Here is a 19,769-nt window from a genome sequence, read left to right as displayed (position 1 = left end):
ATTGCAAACTTGGTTGTATATGTGGAGCAGAGAAGTTTTTGCTTGGACCGGGCTCTGAATGAATATATGCAAGGAACAGTGCAGTGTTAGGAGGGATGATGGGGAGGTTAAGCATTTTCTTTTCAGAATTGGGGTGAGCACATGACCAATAAGAATACGAAGCCCCCCAAGTTCCATGAGAGACGACGGGCCTCATGGAAGCAGGTGGGTCTGGGAGATGGGGACCTGCTTCTACCAGGAATCTTCCCCAGTCACCCCTTCCTTTCCTCTTTTTAAAGGGAGGGTCAGGGGGCGGCACCTGACTGGCTCAGTTGGAAGAGCATGTGACTCGGTCTCAGGGTTCAAGCCCCACGTTGGATGTAGAGATTTCTTAAAAATAAAATCTTTCCATAAATAGATAAAATGAGAGATTTGCTCCCCCGCCGGCTGCTTATGTTTTCTGACTCTGACTCTCAATATTGGCAAAGGGCTCTGAAATCCTTATCACTCATTCTCTCTTGTCACCTCCCCGTGGGACAGATGCCACTCTTCTGTCCCTTTGTACAGATGAGGAGGCAGCGATCAGGGAGTACACACAAGCGAATGCCAGGAGGGTGAACTGTGTGCAGCTTTCAGGGGTGTGGTTCCTAGCAAGCTAAGAGTGACGGTGTTTAATTTTTCCTGTCCCCATCTCTCCTTCCCCAAGTCTAGATGAAGTGGTTCTTGCCTGCCTCATTGGTCAGTGCACCTCTCAGCACTGGGTGTGGCTTAAGATTTCTCCCTCCCTGGCTGCCTTCCTCCTCCCCACCCTCCCTTTCTGTCCCCTCCTGAGGACTGCCTGGAGGCAGCCTCCACCGCCATGCCTGTCGCAGTCCCAGACCTCAGGGAGCTGAGGTTCACTGGGAGAGTCTATAGGAAGTCACAGGGCCATGGCGTCAGAGGCTGTCGGGGTCCAGAGGGAACCCAGAGGGGGCATGCCTTCCCTACCCGAGATGGGTTAGGTCCGGCAGGGCACAGGGAGAGGAGGAGAGTCTTGGCACGTAAACGTTAGCCACGCAAACGGTAGCCAGGGCAACCACATTGGAGTGGGGTGTATATTTAGAGAGACACAAGGGCGGTGGCCTTTTTTCCAAAGACCAAGAGTAAAACTCTAAAGGCAGGTGATGCCAGTGCCGTGGTTTCAGCAGTCCAAGTTTGCAGCGAAAAACTGTACCACCAACAATTGGCATTCTGTTGTACAGATGGGAGTGTTAACGGGTTTCTGCTTCCTTTGAAATTCACAACGGCACACCTCCTTTGAAGCCTCATTCCTTTTGCTCTCTTTCTTAAAGAGTCTCCAGCTTGGGTATCAATGACTCAAGAGTCACCAAGAATGAACCCTTGGTGAGGTTTCTTTATTCATTTTTATGCTACGTGATTCTAGAAGCAGGCTCCAAAAATGCATGCAGTTTAATAGGAGATCAGAGTAAAGTAAAAGGGGATCATAACATAAAAATTAACAAGTCAAAGTGGGGGGCAGTGTTTGTAGGGGGCAGGGGCTGGGGAGGAAGGTGCACGGCCCTCTGTCCCAGGAGCCTGTGTGAGTGATTGAGGGGAGGGGGGACAGGAGGTGGGAGAGAGCTTCCTATGGGCAGAGGCCCCAGAAATGCTCTGGGAGAATAGGACTCTCCCCTTTAGGTTACCCCCAATATGGGTGCTCTCCCCACGAACCCCTCTCCCATTGATATACCCCACTGTGTGTCAATACAATACAAATACCTCCAGACTTCCTGACCTTGTCTATGCCAGCCTCGGGGGGGCGCGCGCCGAGCTCCCTGAGTTTATTCCCTGGGAGGGGAAATAGGGCTTCACCTTTTGGGTCCAGAATCTGTCTCTCTGTCCAGAAGTGGTGTGGGCTCTGCGCCTTTGAAGATTCTGTCCAGGTTCCTCATGGGTTTAGGGGACCACGTCTTCTCTCAGCTTTGCCTTTCCATGCTGAGAAACCCGAATGCTTCCACGTTTCCTCATAAGAGGTAACAGTACAGTTTAAAAATATAATAAGGTTGGGGCACCTGGGTGGCTCAGTCGGTTAAGCGTCTGGCCTCAGCTCGGGTCATGATCTCGCGGTTTGTGAGTTTGAGCCCCGCATCAGGCTCTGTGCTGACAGCTCAGAGCCTGGAGCCTGCTTTAGGTTTTGTTTCTCTCTCTATGCCCCTCCCTTGCTCACGCTCTGTCTTTCTGTCTCTCTCAAAAGTAAATAAACATTAAAAAAATTTTTAAATAAAAATAAAAGTATAATAAGGCCAGTCAAAATACTATTTGTGTTAGGAGGCATCCAAACTGTGGGCACAGGATTTCGGGAGGGAGAGTTTCTATTGGGTTTCCAGTCTTCTTGTAGAAGACACCCGCTTGGGATTTTGTGAGGCTTTCTTGATCAAAAGGTGCTGGCTTCCCTTGTCTGCAGAAAGTCTTCCCTGGCCTAAAATCCTAAGGACTCTGTATATCACCTGTTCAGACACTCACACATTGCATAACTCTCTCCATGTGGGAAAAAACAAACAAAAGAAAGAACAAGGGGGAATTTGCTATCTTAGGCTTTGCCATTAACATCTGTGATCTCAGTTAAGCAGATGACATCTGGGAGCCTCAGTACTCAGCCCACGTGCTGACAGGGGTCAGTACCATGAGTGGGTTGGACTGATAATCTTTTGGGTTGAACGGTTAATATCTTTGTTCCTATACATATATAACTCGGTCATCTCTTTAGGGTCTAAAATTGAGACTTTTTTCACTTTTTTCATTTCATGAAATCATCCAACAATTTCCACCCCAATTTCAGCTGGTGGTAGGGGCGGCATTTTGTTTTGCGATTGGCATCATGGTCCGGTCCAGTTGGATTGGTTTCGGTCCTAGGCTTTGGGAAATTCCCCTTTGCAGCTTCCACCATTCAGAGGAGTAAATGCAGTATTGTTTTCCCAGGGAGGATCCCGTTACCTGCTGTCTTGTCTTACTGTTGTTGTGTGATGTGGTTCCCGTCCACACTCCCCCCTTTCCAAATTACAGTAAAACGCAGTGCCATTATGCACCGCTATGGTAGATTTAAACAAACAAAATGGGGGCGCCTGGGTGGCTCCGTCGGTTAAGCCTCCGACTTCGGCTCAGGTCATGATCTCGCAGTCTGTGAGTTCGAGCCCCGCGTCGGGCTCTGTGCTGACAGCTCAGAGCCTGGAGCCTGTTTCAGATTCTGTGTCTCCCTCTCTCTCTGCTCCTCCCCTGTGCAGGCTCTCTCTCTGTCTCAAAAATAAATAAACGTTAAAAAAAAAAATTTAAACAAACAAAATGATTGTCATAAAAAAAAAAAATCATTCCAGCCCTGTGAGTTTGGGATTCTCTTTTCCCCAGACATTTGCTGTGTGTGCAGAGAAAAATAAATATCTCTGTAAACATATGTTGCATTTACAGTGAAAAATAAATATCTAAATAAATATCAAGCTTTGAAAATTGGAGCACTCGCAGAAGTCAATGCAAATGGTATGAGCAAGGGCTGCCCTAACTCGGGGGCGTACATTCGCCTATTTGCTCTTAACGGTGCTGTGTTTGTCTTTCTCTCCCCAGCGTGGAGCCCAGAGCCCGGCTTTAAGGAAGGGAAATGAACATTTATGGGGCATCCACTGTGGGCTCCACACTTTACATAGACAGCTTCGTTTTATCACCACCCACCCCTGGCCTGGGTGATAGGAATTGTTCCTACCAGTTTTAGGTGAGGAAACTGAGGCTCAGACAGGTAAAGTCATTTGGGTCAGACGACACAGCTACCGGTTGGCATAGCTGGGTCTTTCCCTAGCCCGAGATGAGGGAGGAAGCCAGCGGGCCAATGCACGCAGGTATGCCCGTGTAGCGTTTTTTTAAACCCAGAGCCAGACCGTCGTCAGCTCCTGGCACCTCCAGACACAGGATGAACTGAAGGGTCTGCGTGAGAAGGTCCAGGGCTGCTCTCTACATTTACACCTCTCCGCCAAACCCAGGGGCCTTAGCTGGGACCCCTTCCAGGCGGCAGGCCTCCTGCACCCTGCCAGGACAGCTCCCTCCTTGGGCTCACGGGGAGCAGGACTGCAGCTGGGCCTCATTTGTGCATTGGAGTTTTACAAGCCGGCGTCTCGGTGGGAGATGGGTTTTGCAGATCCCTGTAACATAGAAGCAAACCCCGTAGGAGAGGAGGGAGAACACGCTTCTCACTTTAGGCCTTTGCTCCTGAGGGTTTCCTTTTTTGGACATGTGTTCTGTGTCTGTGTGTGTGTGTGTCACACACACACACACACACACACACACACACACACACACATCTCACCAGGCTGCAGCTGTGGAAGGACAGCCCCCCGAGCGTGCCTCTGGCTGGGCCAGCGCGGGATCATCTCCCCTGCCCGGGGCCTGGAAGGCCTGGAAGGCCTCACTGGCTGTGGGAACCTCTTGCAGTTGAACTGAGGGCGATTGTGTGAGCCGGGCGGCTGGGCGCTTGCAGCCCGAGGACTCGCTTAATGCTCAGGCCGGGCCTAGACCCATCAGGCCTCCCATCTGGCCTCTCTCTTGTGGCTGCCGGGAGGGTTACATGAGGTACTGGATGAAAATATGCTTTAGAGACGAGGTCTGCACAGTGAGTACAAATGAAGGCTGTTTTTCTCACTGGTGTCCAGCCCAGGTGTGGGCCTGCAGTAAATTGTAAGTGGCTCTGTGAGGGGACAGTGGCCCTTTGTGGGAGCGTGTGCCGTGGCTCTCCAGCACCTTAGCGTCCGTCACTGGGAAGCCTGTTCTCATTCCTTCTTTAACAGAATATATCCCTTCAACCAGGGCTTCTCAAACTAATCGCCCCAGGATCTGGCTTAAATCCAGCTTCTGAATCTATAAGTTGGAGCGGGCCCAGGACGCTTCGTTCTAAACACGCACCAGGTGATGCCAAGGCCTCTGGTGCTTGGGCAGCCCTTTGAGTAGCAAAACCCAGGACAGGCAATCTCCAGATCTGAAAGTCACTTCTGTTTGGTGAACCTAGTTGTCATGTTCTCATGAAGTCTAAAAGCAACTTACCAACTACCTGGGTGACCTTGGGCTCAGGAACTGAGCACTCGCTGCCTCAGTTTCCCTTCTGTGCCGTAGGGACAATAAACCTGGCCCCCTGAGGGTTGCATGACTTAAACGAGATGGGGGACAAAGCCTGTTTCCTTCGAGGCTCTGGATAAACATTATTTGCTGTCCTTCCTCCGACTGCCTTTTATTCTCACAGCCCCCCAGGTGCGAAATAGCCAAGGCACATGTGTGACAACAGTTGTTGCTGTTTCAAAAACATGGAAGTCGGCCCTATGGGGCAGTTTGCTCAGGCTGGTGGAGGAGGTCCCCACGTCTGCTGCTCCCCACTTCAGGTTCAGCATCGTGCCTTCCCTCAGCGGGATGAGGAAAGGCCCAGCAGCCTTTGGACTTTTCACAAATTCAAAATTATTTGTATTTTTTTTTTTTTTTTTTTTTAGGTTAAAAGGGAACACATAGCCTTTTTGCCTGATGGGTACAAACCTTAGCTTTGGGGCTTTGTACCAGCACGACTTCTTTCTCACACACCCACACACTTTTTACCCTCACCCCCCACTCAAATCTGTAAACATTTTTTAAATGTGTATTTTCTTTCAAAATAAAGCCACTTGACGCTTTACCAAAATGAGCTGCTGACATGAAATTCGCATTTGGCAAAGCTCTGTCATCCGTGTTTTACTGAGTGTGGACTATTGTAAATTAAGTGAAGTCAGTGGTTTTTTTTTTTTTTTTCTTTCCCCCAAATGGTTATAGAAGGAGAGCTGCTGCTAAGTAAAAGATAAATTACGGCCGGATGTAAAGAGGCATCATTTAAAAAGTGTCAGGATACAATTGGGTTCTTAAAAACCATGCAGAGCTGCTAAATTCACATGAAAATTGAATGGTGCGGGATTGCCCAGGGTGACAGCGTCCTTGGCATTGATTTATCCCATCTGTTTGGCCAACCCATTATTTCAGGCCTCTGGTGGAGAGGCCGCGTCCCCTGGGGAGGGTCCCCACGTCCTCAGTGCCCAGCGAGACCCCAGGTGAGCACGAGGAGAGCAGAGCCTGCACATAGAAAGACAGTGCGCGTGGGACCCGACCTCAGAAAGGCGGCATCCCTAGCGAGCAAGCCCTTTTCTTATCAGTTCTGATAAAATCCTTGCAGTATCCTCTTGAAGGTTGACCTTAGACTTAACGTAACCACTTCTCCCTTGTTGAACTTTTAGATCGCCTCTCGTCATTTCTGCCTACAAGTCCTGTTGTGATTACACCTCAGCACCAGTGTTCTTTACCAGTAGGTGTTTACCCTGGAATAGATCAAAAAGTTAGATCACAGAGTCCAAGGGGGATTCGTGAGGTGTATAACCAAATTATCTCTAACAGTTATTTCCGACAGGGTGCCTCGCAATGCCCCTTGTGGCAATGTGTGTTCTCTTGCTACTTTTTTTTAGATGGAAAATGGTATAATTTAACTTTCAGGAAATCAAGACTTTTTGTCCTCCTCCCCCCCCCCCCCAAAAAAAAAGAATCCCCATGCTTAAGGAAGCACCGGGGATTGTGGAGGCCCAATCTGGCAGTTTCTGGCCAGAATCTGCTCACTCCAGCTCTTGGGAGCCATTCTCCACATCTCCCAGAGCCAGGTTCAGTGATCGCTCATTGGTAGCTTGAAATCAGCCGCAGTGAGAGCATTTACACCATGGAAATTGGCAAATGCTATAAGCCAGGACTCCGGCCTCCGCCCGAGACTTGGTGGCCAACATTTATCAGCATACCACTGCAGCCTTTTAAACTTGGTTATGGGGCGCTTGCTGAGAAAACACGTGATGTATAAGAAAAGCCCACGGTCTGGTTAGGAGTAGCACTGGTTAATCGCCGTTGTCACTCTGTGATCGAGGGCTGTATCTTTGCAGGACTGCCGAGTCCCTAAGTGGGAGAGGACACGGTTCCATCAGGCTTGAGTATTCGAGGAAGGCTTTGAGGAAGAATTAGAGCTTAAGCCGGCCTTCAGAGGGTATGAAAAATCAGGAAGGAGTGACGGCTAGAAGGCACCATGTGTCTCTTGGGCTGCCAGGAGGCCCTCATTTCTTGTCCCAGGCGATGGCTAGAATGGAAATTCGAGCCGGTGCCATGAACCCAGGCTATGACACTAGCCGGAGCCCCCCACCCCCACACCCTAGGGTCTGTGCCACCCACCCCGCGTCTCTCTTGGCGAAGGGCAGGGGCGGTAGGATGCCGTGTGCCTCCAGTTCCTGGCATCTGGTTCCCACCTCGTCGGAGGTTGGAGTTCACCCTCAGCAATCTATGGCACGCATGCATTTCAGAGGAAATGCCTCATTGGTCCCCAGTGCTGGGTGGGCCTTGTTTGTGTTTGTGCTTTGTTTTTTTTGCCTCTCTCAGGGAGAAATGTGTCTTGTTGTCTTGATGGATGGGGGAAGACAGGTGGAGCTTGTTGAGTACATTTGGAAGCGGCTGAAGTGGTTCATTTCTTTTCCTTTTTAAAAGTTCATTTATTTATTTTGAGAAAGACAGAGAGAGTGAGCAGGGGAGGGGCAGAGAGAGAAGGGGACAGAGGATCTGAAGCGGGCTCTGCGCTGACAGCAGAGAGCCCAATGCGGGCCTGGAACTCATAAACCGCGAGATCATGACCTGAGCGGAAGTCGGATGCACAACCGACTGAGCCACCCAGGCGCCCCAGAGGTTGTTCATTTTGAGACTCTGTGTGTAATGAATGGTTCAAGCTGAGGCATGGGAGGCAATGGCATTCAAAAAAAAATGGGTACAGAGGAAGGATTTTTTGAAGCCCGTTCTTCATGGCAGAATCTGAGGCCAGACAGCCACAGGGGAACTATTCAGGGTTGGGTTGGGTTTAAAAAGGCAATCCAGGGGTGCCTGGGTGGCACAGTCGGTTAAGCGTCCGACTTCAGCCAGGTCACGATCTCGCGGTCCGTGAGTTCAAGCCCCGCGTCAGGCTCTGGGCTGATGGCTCAGAGCCTGGAGCCCGTTTCCGATTCTGTGTCTCCCTCTCTCTCTGCCCCTCCCCCGTTCATGCTCTGTCTCTCTCTGTCCCAAAAATAAATAAACGTTGAAAAAAAAAATAAAAAAATAAAAAGGCAATCCAGATAGTTTGTCTCAACTGTTCACTGGGCTCTTGGTAGTGGGTGCTGAGTGCTGGTGACCTGCTCCCTCTGGGGCCTCCCTGAGACAGCTGGGACCTCACTTCTGACACACTGTCCCCAGAGCCTTCCGCCCTAGAACCTGTGACTTCGGCACATCCCGAAAAGACAGGTTGGCTGAGGATATGTGAGAAGAGAAGAATGAAGCCAGCCTCAGGGTCGGACTTGGCCCTTGGTGGTCCTTTGTTCCGTGCCTGGTCTCCTTTACTGCAGCAGGCACTGTAAGGGGTATGACAGAGTCTCTGTCCACACTCGAGGTGCACAGAAACCTGCCCCCCACACTCGGACAGAGCTGGCAGTAATGGCCAAATGAAGATGAGCCTTCCAGGACCCCACGACCCTCAGCACTCCCTGCCTCTGGCTGCTCTGCCCATCGATCCCATGCTTCCTTGTCCCAAAGGACCCAGAGGGCTTATGACAAAAGACTCTGTGAGAGAGGCCTCGTGGGGGATACTCCTGGGGAAACAGAAGTCTGGCTGGGGACTCTCCCGGGGGCCAGGGAAGTCAGGGACCCCCGAGGCAGGTGTGTGTGCAGGGCTGCTGGGAGGTGAGGTTGGGGAGAGCACTGGTGGGGGAAAGCCGCCCTCCTCAGCTCCCCTCGGTCCTAGAGGCAAATTCATCCTGTGAGGACAGCCCCGGACAGTGGGCTCAGCTCTGCTAGTGGTGCCACAAGTGACCAGGAGGACGGATGGAGGCCCCGCTTGCCTTGAGCTGGAATGTGCTAGGATCTTCTGGAAAGTGAGCGTTTCAGAGACACCAAACAGCATCCTTGCCTGTAGGACACTGAGGTGGTGGGACGCGTTTCCTGTAGGTAGAAGCCATTTGTTCCTTCGTTCATTTACTCGTTCTTCTTTATCCCTCGAACACTAACCTCTGCCTGCTGCGTGCCAGCCCCGGACCATTCTTCCGTCCAGATGCTCATTCAAACAGGACTCGTTCAGATGGAAAGGGCGGGACCTGGGCTCCGAGGGCATGTGGGTTCCTGGCCTTGTGTGGGTCCTCATGACTTCTGGGTTGGGTTCTTTGACCATCCAATAGACGCTCGTCTGCCTGGGTCCTCCTGGGTGCAGGACCTGGTGTCCGTGGGAGCGTGCGTGAGCAGTGGGGTGGCTGCTGAGGGAAGATTGGGCTGTGACCCAGGACCCGCCTTCCCAGAGGAAGTGACGCTGTTCTCCACACCTCCTTCCCAGTGGAACCCCCGGGGGGGGGGGGGGGCTTTTAAAAACGCTAATGTCCTGGAGCCCACCTCAGAGATTCTGTCTCTGATGGTCAGAGCTGGGCTGGGCATTGGCCTTTTAATTCCCTGCCGTTTCTAATATGCTTCCGAGGCCTGTGATCCTCTGAGGTTAAGGAACAGGGGGTTTGGGGAGTGGGGGTCATGCACCCCCCTGCATCTGGCTTCTGCCTGGACCTCTGGCCCCATGGGGAGAGGAGAGAGGTCAGCTGGCGGCCCGGGGCAGGGAGGTAGAAGGACGGGAGCGTCTGGGCTGCAGACTTTCCCTCAGCCATTAAAGTTTATCGTTGCCATGGACAGTGATTGAAAAAGGCTTTTTGCAGGACAGAAATGTGAGTAATGAAACTTGCCAGCTGATACCGACACAGGGCACTTATCTCATAAAAATATCCCCCGTGTCAAAAGGTTTCAGTAAATGTGCCTGGAAGTATTAGCAGTCGTTTCTGCCAGCCTCGGGCTCCCCCGGGGCCTGCATGAGGGGCTGTAAAAGGGGGCTCTTAGTTCCTGCAGAGGAGGAGGGAGGAGGGAAGGAAAGAAGAAGGGGAGGGGAATCTCAAGCCCGGCCTGCTGCCAGTGGGGAAAGTGCGGGTTCTCACAGCGGCACCCCACCCCCAGTTTAAGCAGTGGGGGCCTGTCCCTTGTGCATCCTCTAGCCGCCAACTTGGAGGGTGGGAGTGCAGCTTATGTGAAGGCAGGGGTGCTGACAGCGAGCCAGGGCATGTGGTTACGTTTGTGTGATCTCACTGGCTGCTCCCAGTGACCCTATGAGGGAAGGAGGTTACGTAGAAGGAAACTGAGGCTCAGAGAGGTTGTCTGACTTCCCCAGGGTCACACGGCTAGTAAGGGGCAGAATCAGGACTAGGAACCCAGAACTGTCCTCTTTCAGGACACCCAGAGTCTGGAATGAGTTCTCACTCCGGGAGCCGGATCGCTGCCCGAGGTCGAGGCTAATCTGGGCAGGCCTCTGTCTTTCGCACTGTGGCTGCTCGTACACCTGGGCTTGGGTTCAGGCCACAGAAAAGGTTTCCTGCCTGCTTCTGGAAGGCTCTTTGGTAGGAACACAGGTTTTCAGGTTAGGCCCAGGCTTCTGTGGCCCCTTTTATTCCACTTGAGACCCAACAGAGAGCTGAACACACTGGATGCTTGTGAATTAGGTGCTGGCTGCCTCACTGAGGTCCCCAGGGACTGATGAGGGAGGGGGCGGCACCCCTGTACTGGTCTAAGTTTCTACCCAAGTGGTGAGTACCCAGCTCCTCCTGCCTGCTGCCCTCTCCTGGGCTCTGGTCACCTACCGAGCTCACCGTCGGCCTGGACAGGGCCATGTCCAGAGGAGGGCTGCTGCTTCTCTCTGAGAAGGCACCCTGTGCTCACCGCGGGCAGAGCCGCCTGCCTGCTCAGCCCCCCGCAGCGGGAGCTAGGTCAGGGCTTTGGCACTCCCGCTGTTTCTCTTTTTTAATTGAAGTACAGTTGACATACAATATTACATTAGTTTCAGGCATACAACATGGTGGTTGGACCATTACATACATCGTGACTCACCACGGTAAGTGTCGTGTCGCCATACATTGTGACCGTATTATTGACTGTGTCCCCTAGGCTGTACTTTTCGTCCCCTGTGACTTATTTATTTTATAACCTTTTGATCCCCTTCACTTAGTTGGCCAATCACCCCATCCTGGTCCCGTCCGGAAACCTTCTATGCCTTCCTGGTCCTCCCCTGTTGACCTGTGCGTCTCCTGGTGGCTGAGAGATCCTTGAGACCAGGAACGGGGTATTTTGCTTCCCGCATCTCCAGAGCAGAACCTGGGCCCCGTCCCTGAAGGCATGGGCTCTCCGATGGAGAAGACAGAACTGGGAGCCTGGTGACCCCTAACACCTCCGAGCAGAAGTGGCCTCTCTTGGGTGGGAGTGCAGCTTACGTAGAACCACAGGGAATGGCACTGACTTACGTAGAACCACGGGGAATGTGTTTTCTGTGGCCAGGGACTTTTCCAGCCAGCTACACTGTAATAAGAAAGCAGTCGTCACGGATAGGCAGGCCGGGAAGGCGGTTAAGCCTCAGACTCTAGAATCACAGGCAAGGGTTCAAAGCCTTCCTTGCCGGGTACTCGCTGTGGGATCTTGAACGAGTTGCATACACTTCGAGTCCCAGTTTTCTCATCTGTAGAGTGGTGTAGGGATGGTGTCCCCCACCCCCGACACACACACACACACACACACACACACACACACACACACACACATGGTTGATATGAAGAGTAAATAAACATGAATATCAAGTGCACAGAGTTAGGCCTGACATAAGCACTCAAAAAATGCTTGTCATTTTATGTCAGTCCATAGATACTCTTGGGGCACCTAGGTGGCTCCGTCCGACTCAGTTTCGGCTCAGGTCATGATCCCAGGGTCGTGGGATCGAGGTCCATGTCAGGCTTGCACCGAGCATGGAGCCTGCATAGGGTTCATTCTCTCTCTCTCTCTCTCTCTCTCTCTCTCTCTCTCTGCAGTTCTCCCCCCAGCCCCCTACCTCTAAAATTAAAAAAAAAGAAAAAAAAGATACTGTTCGAGTTTTTACCACTGGAATGTTGAGCACAGTGTTACTACTATGGGAACAATACAGACGTAGAGGTTGGCGCCCTCGTGGGCATTTATTGTTCTTCCTTTGTGCTCTCGGGTTGGGGGCAGCTAGATGGCTGGCTTGGACAGCAAGCTCGTATTCACATGGGACCCCACACAGGTCATTACACCCGCCCCAACGGCACTGTGAGGTGAGCGGAGGCTGATCATACCGGGACATCGGTCGGCGATGAGGGTGGCCCTTCAGGCTCTGGTCTCGTGGCCTGTCCTCTCAGTTTCTGCGTGGCTTCAGCCTGAGCGGGGCTGGGCATGGGAGCAGGGGTGCCCAGGACCAGCCTGAACACGGAGCACGGACATGGGTTTCGGGGCGACTCGTCTGTGCGCACTTGGGTAGAACAAGGAAGTGATGTTCCAACGTCTTTCCAGTTGGCAGGCTGTGGGAACACCTTCCGGAGTCCCTGCGTGTCAGGGCCCTTATCTTTGGAGCATTTGGTCTGCTCCATCCTGCATGCGTGTGTTCCGTACGTTGTTCACTGAGGGTCCCTCCCAGAACCTGGAAAAGGGAAAAGAAGCCAGGGCCCCGGGTTCAGACTCCACATGTTCCAGAACTGTGGGGCAGGAGGGCCCTGTGGCCCATCTGGAAGGCGAAAGAAGGCGCCGTGTCTGCTTTCAGGGAGGGAAGGCTCCCCCACCCAGATCTGGCCCCATACCCCTCCCCACTCACGGGCCATGCTTGGCATCTGCCCTGAAGCCGTGGTTTGGGGGAAACCAATGTTATGGGAACAGCTCCTGGCTCTGGCTAGTGCCGCTCCAGCCCGGAGGCAGATTCAGGGTGGGTGGCTTGGTTTGGGAATCTTATTTTGCCCAGAAAGGAAGGGGAATCAGTTACTGGGTAGGGCACTGCGTGGCTTATGGCTGGTGGGACAGACTGTCTGCAGAAGCGAGATGCAGGCAGATGAAAGTTTCAGACGTGTGCCAAAGTTACCCTCCTCCTCTGCCCTTAAGGTGCGTCGCTGACCCGTTGCAGGAAACGAGGGTGCACTGTTGTCCGTGGCTTGAGCTGAAGGTCTAACCCCCAACCGAGTGGCTGCGAGGGTCCCCCAGCTCTGGTCCCCTGAGTCACCAGAAGCCAGAGGATTGCGGCACCATCGATGTCGTTCTTTCTTGGGAATAAATGCACCCTCCACCTTTTGACGGGCACGGAGATCCCCTGGGAGGCACCTGATGCTCAGGGAGCCTCAGACTCCTCAGACTCAGGGAGCCCACCTGATGCTCCCAGACTGGCTGGGCCCTACTGGCCCCTTCCCAAATGTGGCCCTAGCAGCCCCTACTTTAAGTTCTGCTCTCCCTCCCCAGCGGCCCTTCCAGTGGTCACTACGCCGGCCAGCCCGCCTCTGTAGGCTCCGTCTGCACAAGGCTCTGTCCGTTTCTGTGAATTCTCTCTTTCAAAGTGCCGTGTGGAAGGAAAGAGTATGAAAAATTCAAGAGCCCTGGAGAAGGCACATGGATTTCATGGCCCCAAATCTGGGGACCTGATGCTCAGAGGCACACAAATACACACATCCATATGTGGCGGGGCTGCTGTTAGCTTGTGCGCATGGGGATCCCAGCTCGTCCCAGGCCACCGGCTGGTCCCACAACCCCATGAGCGGCAAAGCTTTATGCAATCGCTCGTGATTTAATGACAGCAACAGCTTCCCACATGGGGTGTGCACAAGGACCAGTCTAGTCGTACACGGGTCTGTCCGTCCCGTTCCCTCAGGGGGGTCCTCGGGATGATCTCTGCAGCTTTTCTACCCTGGGGTTTTTGCATCCAGCTCCCCCGTCCCGACCTCAGCCCCCAAGGGGCATCTGGTCACCCTTGGCCAGGCCTCTCTGCCCCTCCCAGAAGTTTGTCATGCTAACATGCAGTTTGGGGTCTCGCGGTGGCCAGAGGCCTGAGGCAGGGTGAGTGTAGGACCCTCAGCCACCCCATCCCTTGGCAGGGTTTGCCGAGGTTTGCTGGGGCTTCTCATCGTAATCAAGGGCTGCGTTTTAATTTATGCAAATGGGGGAGGGATGGTGGCAGGGAGTCACGGACATCCATCACCCCATTTCCCGGCACCAGTCATTCATCAGCGGGGCCTTAAAGATAATACACTTTTTGTTTAAGGCAATTACTTAATCTTGACAAACTCATGTGTTAAGCAGGGCTATTAGTGGGGCCCGTCATTAATCAGTACAAAACCAGGTGGGTGCTTTTTCTGAACTGCAATCGCTCTTGGGGACCCAGGGTGGGCCCTTTGCCATCGCGATGGCCCTAATTACACCTGCAGCATGCTAACAATGAGCATCCGGCATGTGCTGTGGGGGCGCTGAGCCACGGGCAGGAAAGGGGCCCATTTTTAACGCCAGTCAGCACGTTTTCCAAGCCAGGCAGGATGATCCATGGGGGTTATTAGCAGGCACCAGGAACACAGCTGGGGAAAACAGATAACCCCCCCCCTCCCGCAGGGCCCTCCCCCACTTGCCTCCAACTTTACAGATCCCCGGGCGGCACTTAAAAGCTGCTGCGTGAAATACCCCTCCTGCCTTGGGGGTTGCATCCGTGTTTGGAAAGGTTGCCAACGAAGTGGAAATACGGCCCTGTGTCTCCTGGAGTTTGTCGGCTCTGGAACTCTTCCTTACCGGGTCCCACGTGCTCGTCCCTCGTCCGTCACACACCTGTGGCTCCGATCTCTCTCTCCAGGCAGGGCGAGCGCCAGTAATGCTCTAGGGCTGCAAGGCCATCCGTCTGACCCAGGGGGCAGTGCGTGGGGCAGGATCAGGAGAGTGCTAGGGCTAGGCTGGGCTTTGCACTCCACTCTGCAGGCCGCGGCAGAGCCTGGGGGCTGCCTGTCAGGCAGTCACATCCCTCCTCTGGGTCCCCGTTGCTGGGATGGCACTGGACACACAGAGCAGGGCCATTGCCCCATAGCACCTTGCATGGGACGATTGAGCCCACCTTGGGTTTGTGGAAGGGCAGCTCTGGTTTCCCCGGCCCAGAGACACATTGCGTGTGGGAGTTGGCCCCTAGATTTTAAACCCTGTTTATTTTAAAGGAAGTAGACTCCATCTGCTTTTAATTCACACACTTAGCTCATCAAAATATTGTTTTGTAAGAGGGTTTTTTTTTGATGTCCAGGAAGCCTTTGGAGTTTCTCTCTCTCTCTCTCTCTCTCTCTCTCTCTCCCTTGTCTTACATAGTCTTACTCTAGGAAACAAGATTCTGGGTCCTGTCATGAGATCGTGTTTTCTGCACCTCAGTTTATCCACCAGCAAAATAAGTGGAAGCGGATTTTCCCAGGGTTTGTGTGCACTGGCCTCTAGTCCTGCCTGGTGGGTCTCCAGTGTCCCCAGTTCAGGGAACTACTGTTTCCAGCAGAGGCAGTGGGCAGCCATGGGCTGGAGTGTGAGGAGGGGTGGGGGAGGTGGCTTGTGCCGGAACCACTGTTGAGTCAGTTGGGTCCAGAACTGCATGGAGCCAGTGCTGCCCAGGGAGCCAGGCTTCTGGAAGTCTTCTATGGTTGGTCCTGCCCCGCCTGACACCCTGCATGGGCTTTGCTTCCTGGGAGACTCTCTTATTTGTTAGGTCTTGGGAGTCCACACACCCACTGGCTTGTTTGAGAATGCCTGCCCAAGCCTGCAGAGAAGGCAGTGGGGTAGCGATCCAGGGCAGAATTCAGCGTGGGCCTGCTGCCCTGCTCTGTTCTGTCCTGATGGGTCGGGGGTGTGGAAGGACAACCCTGGAATCAGTTAAATGGATAGAAAGAAGGAGGGAAGGAGGGATGAAAGGAAGGAAGGGAAGGAAGGAAGGAAGGAAGGAAGGAAGGAAGGAAGGAAGGAAGGAAGAATAACTGTTAATTGGTTGCTAAGATTCAGAAATGAGGAAGGACTTTTGGAAAGCCACTCTTCACCATATTTTATATATCAGTAAGACTTCTATTTAACCTAGATTAGAATTCTGTATAAACAGAGTTTAACAGTGATAAGGCAGCTGCTATCCACACATGTCAAATGTAGCTGGCTCGAACTGAGATTGCTGTAAATGTAAATCCCACAACCAATTTTGAGGAAGCAGTACAAAATAAAGGAATATCAAACATCCTGTTAATAATTTTCATATTGGTTATATATTGACATGATAACATTTTGGATATACTGAGGTCAATGACGTATTACTAAACGTCATCACCTGTATCTTTTTAGGGTTTTTTTTCCACGTGGCTACTAGAAAATTTAAAATAACATACGTGCCCTGCTGCCTATGTCTATTGACCTGAACTGCATTTGAAGGGCACTTAGAGAAGAAACCAGTGGTAGGGATTGTCTTAAAGGAAAGAATCCCTTTGAGTAACATATAATCACTGGGACCATACTGACAGGGGGCTCCCGAGAAGTGGTCCTTAAGAGACCTGCTTTGGGAAGGAACGAAAGCATTTTGTAATTGGCTGTCAAATGCAACAGGAAGGAAGCGTAGAGCCCCAGTTCTCCGAGGTGATTGACCACTCTTCTCAGTGCAAATTCTGCTGCCCGGTTTTGAATCTCATTGACTGGCTTTAGCAGGCTCTGCCTGAGAGCACTCAGAAAGGAGTGCCTCAGCCAGCCCGGGAAAGCGCCATGCCAGTGCCCGGTGGAGACTGAGTCAGGGTCCCTTGAGAACCACAGCGGAGTGACCACAGGCTCTGTCGATGCTCCCAGGAGGACCAGAAGCAGCAGCGAAGCACTGGGCTGGGGAAATCTTTTGCAAGAGCTCTGCACAAGAGGAACCAGATGCTGGGGAAGGAAGCAAGGTGGCAGGTGACACCTTGGGGACCCCTGGGGACCAGGCAGAGGAGTGGTGCAGACACCCTCCTGGAAGGCTAAATGCCACCCCCACCCCCACCCCCGCCATAACAAGTGGGCTTTTCAGGCAGCGACAGGACAACACGAAAGCTGCCAGCCCATGGTTGCTGGTGCTCGTTGGCAGGTGAGTCTGTGAAGGGTGACAAGACCCGGGGGGATGTCTGTGCAGGTGAACCTGAGCAGCAGCGTTGGGTCCACACTGAAGTGCTGACCTCTGTCCTGGGGCACAGGCACCAGCTTGTGGGTCACTCTCTTCCCCACCCCCCTGGGCTGAATCCGAGCTTTCTGGAGGGTCCCTCAGAGGTCTTCAGGGAACACTTTCTGAGCCGTGGTCTCCCGGGCCTCAAATCTAATGTAGATCTTAGGGGCTTGCATACTACTTGCTTGGGAACAGATTCTGTGGCCGGGACAGTTTTCAGACTTGCTCAGGCTCAACCTTCTCTGAGGTCTCTTTTGGTTCTGAGAGCCTCTAATGTGGGACCCCACTCGTGTACCTCGACAGGTGGGCGATCCGTCCCAACCCCCGTGATGGCAGGGCTCTTCCCCAGGGACCTCTGGAGCACCCCAACCCCTCACCGCTTACTGAAGGCACAGGAGGTCTGTGGAGATGGCCACGCGGGCACTCCCGGGGACCTGCTGGGTGCCCAGCCCGACACATACCCTGGACACGTGTTAGCCTGTTTCTGCTTCCCAGCCTTCCTCTGATGTGGGTCCTGTCACTGCCCTCTTTGTACAGATGGGGAAACCGAGGCACAGGGAGGTTAAGTGAGTCAGAGGTGGGATCAGGCTTGGCCACGGTGTGGGTTGTGGCCTGTGGCTCAGGTTCTGTCTGCCTCGTGTGGCCTGTTCTCTCATTTTGCCGCCACCCTCTGGGGTGTCTCTGTCAGTGCGAGCGGCTCTAACAAGAATGCCAGGGACCCGGGGGCTTAAACAACATACCTTTCCTTCTCACAGTTCTGGAGACTTCCCGTGCCCCTCCCCCACTCCCACTCCCACGCGCTCACTCTCTCTCTCTCAAAAATAAGTCAACATTGAAAAAAAAAATTAAGGGCACTAATCCCATTCCTGAGGGGTCCACCCTCACGACCTAATTACCTCTCCCAGGCCCCACCTCCAAACCATCAACCTCAGGCGTTAGGATTTCCACATATGAATTTGGGGGTGAGGGGGATAAACATTCAGTCTGTTGCGGGGCGGGGGGGCAGATCCCATGACAGCCCGGGCTCCCGTGCCATGAGGGCCCCGTGGCATTTGGTCAAGCACACCGCCAGCCCTTGGAGTGCGCCTCTCCCCTAGCACCTGCCCACCCCGCCCTTGAGAGCGGCCTCCGGGCACTGCCCTGCGTGGGGTGGCCTGGCCTCGCCCTGGCCCAGCACTTTCCCTCTCTCTTTCCAGCAGCTATTTTGTCACATTCTGTCAAGCAACACCTTCTTGGAAAGGCCAGCCCGCGGCTCGGGGGTGGGCGGTGTGCACCGGTGGGTCCGGCCCGGGCCCGGATCCTGTCAAGCTCTGTGTGGGGGCAGGTCTGACTGCGTGAGCGGTGGGGCCTCAGCCTGCCGGACACCAGCCAGCTTGTAGTGTTGGAATTTCCTGTCTCATTTTAACTCTTCCCCCCCCTTCCGCCTCAGTGAGACAGAACCGCTTTTTAATTGCATGCTGCGGACTGCCATTCAGGATATTATTATTCTTATTAAGTGCTTCCTGTGGGGTGGTGCCTGGGCATCAGGAGGGGCCCCTGCAAGTAGCCTGTCCCGGCTCTTATTATTGGGAATAACAGCGCCGTTTGCATACGTCCCGGAAGTGGACTTGCCCGGCCGCTGAGAATGAGGCTTCACCCTGGACTCGGCTACAGTTTCAGGCCCCCTACCTCCGCGGCTTTGGCCGCTACCTCGTTCCCGCTGGGAGAGGACTTGGCCATCTGAGTCCACACGTCTGAAGGGTTGGCCTTCGAAACTGTGCAAGTTTCCAAGTGACCTGAGGCCACCCCAAGCGAAGACCGGGACGGACGCGTGCCAGGTCCCGTGGCCCCTCCCAGCCCCCCGTGCACCTTCACTGTCGCAGCGTGGAAAAGCAGACGCCGGGCTGCCTCCCTTGTGATGCTCGGGCCCTTTGCAGCCGCTGCTGGTAAATGGGACGGCATGGGGGGGTCACCGGGGTTTGCCCATCACACGCAGGGCCGTCTCAGTCGTCAGTCACGCTAGGCCTCTGCACATGCAGACGTTCACCAGCTAGTACAATGGCATAGCAGGCACGGATACGAGAAATAACCTCTTACTTGCCGGTGCAAGTGGGAACTCTGGAGGTGTAAAAGGTTAACATAGGCCAGTGGTTTTTCAAGCGCGGTCCCCGACTAGCTTTGTGAGCCGCACCTGGGCACTTGTTATACATGCAGATTCTCAGGCCCTCCCAGCCCGTCTGAGGCCGGAGCTCTGGGGATGAAGCCCCCCAAACGGTATTTGAACAAACCCTACAGGTGATTCTTGGGTCTGAGAAGCACCATGTTGGTACCTGGTAGCTCTATAGCGTGCCTCTTGTTCTGTGTAATGCATCATTTAGTCCCCGGGAGGACCTCAGAAAGAGGTGTTCCTAATCCTGTATACACAGGACAGGTCGCATGGCTTGGCTAAGATTCACGTTTGGCACAGCTCTGTGCCCTGGTACGATTGAGTCCTCTGGACTCTGTCCACACTGCCTCCGAGCCTGGGAAACCCATCTTCCTCGCCCTTCCTCCCAGCTCCCCCAGTCTTGGCCGCTAGGGCCCAGCTCCAAAACCGCCTCCTCCAGGGAGGCGTCCTGGCTGCTCTGGGTGTCACAGAAATCTCCTGTCCCCGGCTCCGAGGACACACATGGAGCCTGCTGCACCACGTGGGGTCAAGCTCCCAGCTTTGCAGATGGCCCCCACAGAG

At 53.6% G+C, this 19,769-nt stretch overlaps 1 protein-coding gene and 1 long non-coding RNA gene across 2 annotated transcripts in view; one reads left to right on the top strand and one right to left on the bottom strand.

Annotated features, from left to right (window-relative positions):
- GLI2 (GLI family zinc finger 2) overlaps window positions 1-19,769 on the top strand; it is a 257,439-nt gene that overhangs the window by 166,729 nt on the left and 70,941 nt on the right.
- Window positions 12,047-15,349, bottom strand: LOC121030417 (uncharacterized). Its single transcript, XR_005790189.1, has 2 exons — window positions 14,668-15,349; window positions 12,047-12,553 (listed from the first exon to the last, which is right to left on the bottom strand). It is a non-coding gene; the product is annotated as an uncharacterized LOC121030417 (long non-coding RNA).

The sequence above is a fragment of the Herpailurus yagouaroundi genome, unplaced genomic scaffold, assembly GCF_014898765.1.
Source record: "Herpailurus yagouaroundi ecotype Mexico unplaced genomic scaffold, PumYag 140, whole genome shotgun sequence".
In the NCBI taxonomy this organism is placed as follows: domain Eukaryota; kingdom Metazoa; phylum Chordata; class Mammalia; order Carnivora; family Felidae; genus Herpailurus; species Herpailurus yagouaroundi.
Note: the sequence above shows the minus strand (reverse complement) of the source record. Positions and strands in the feature narration are given on the sequence as shown.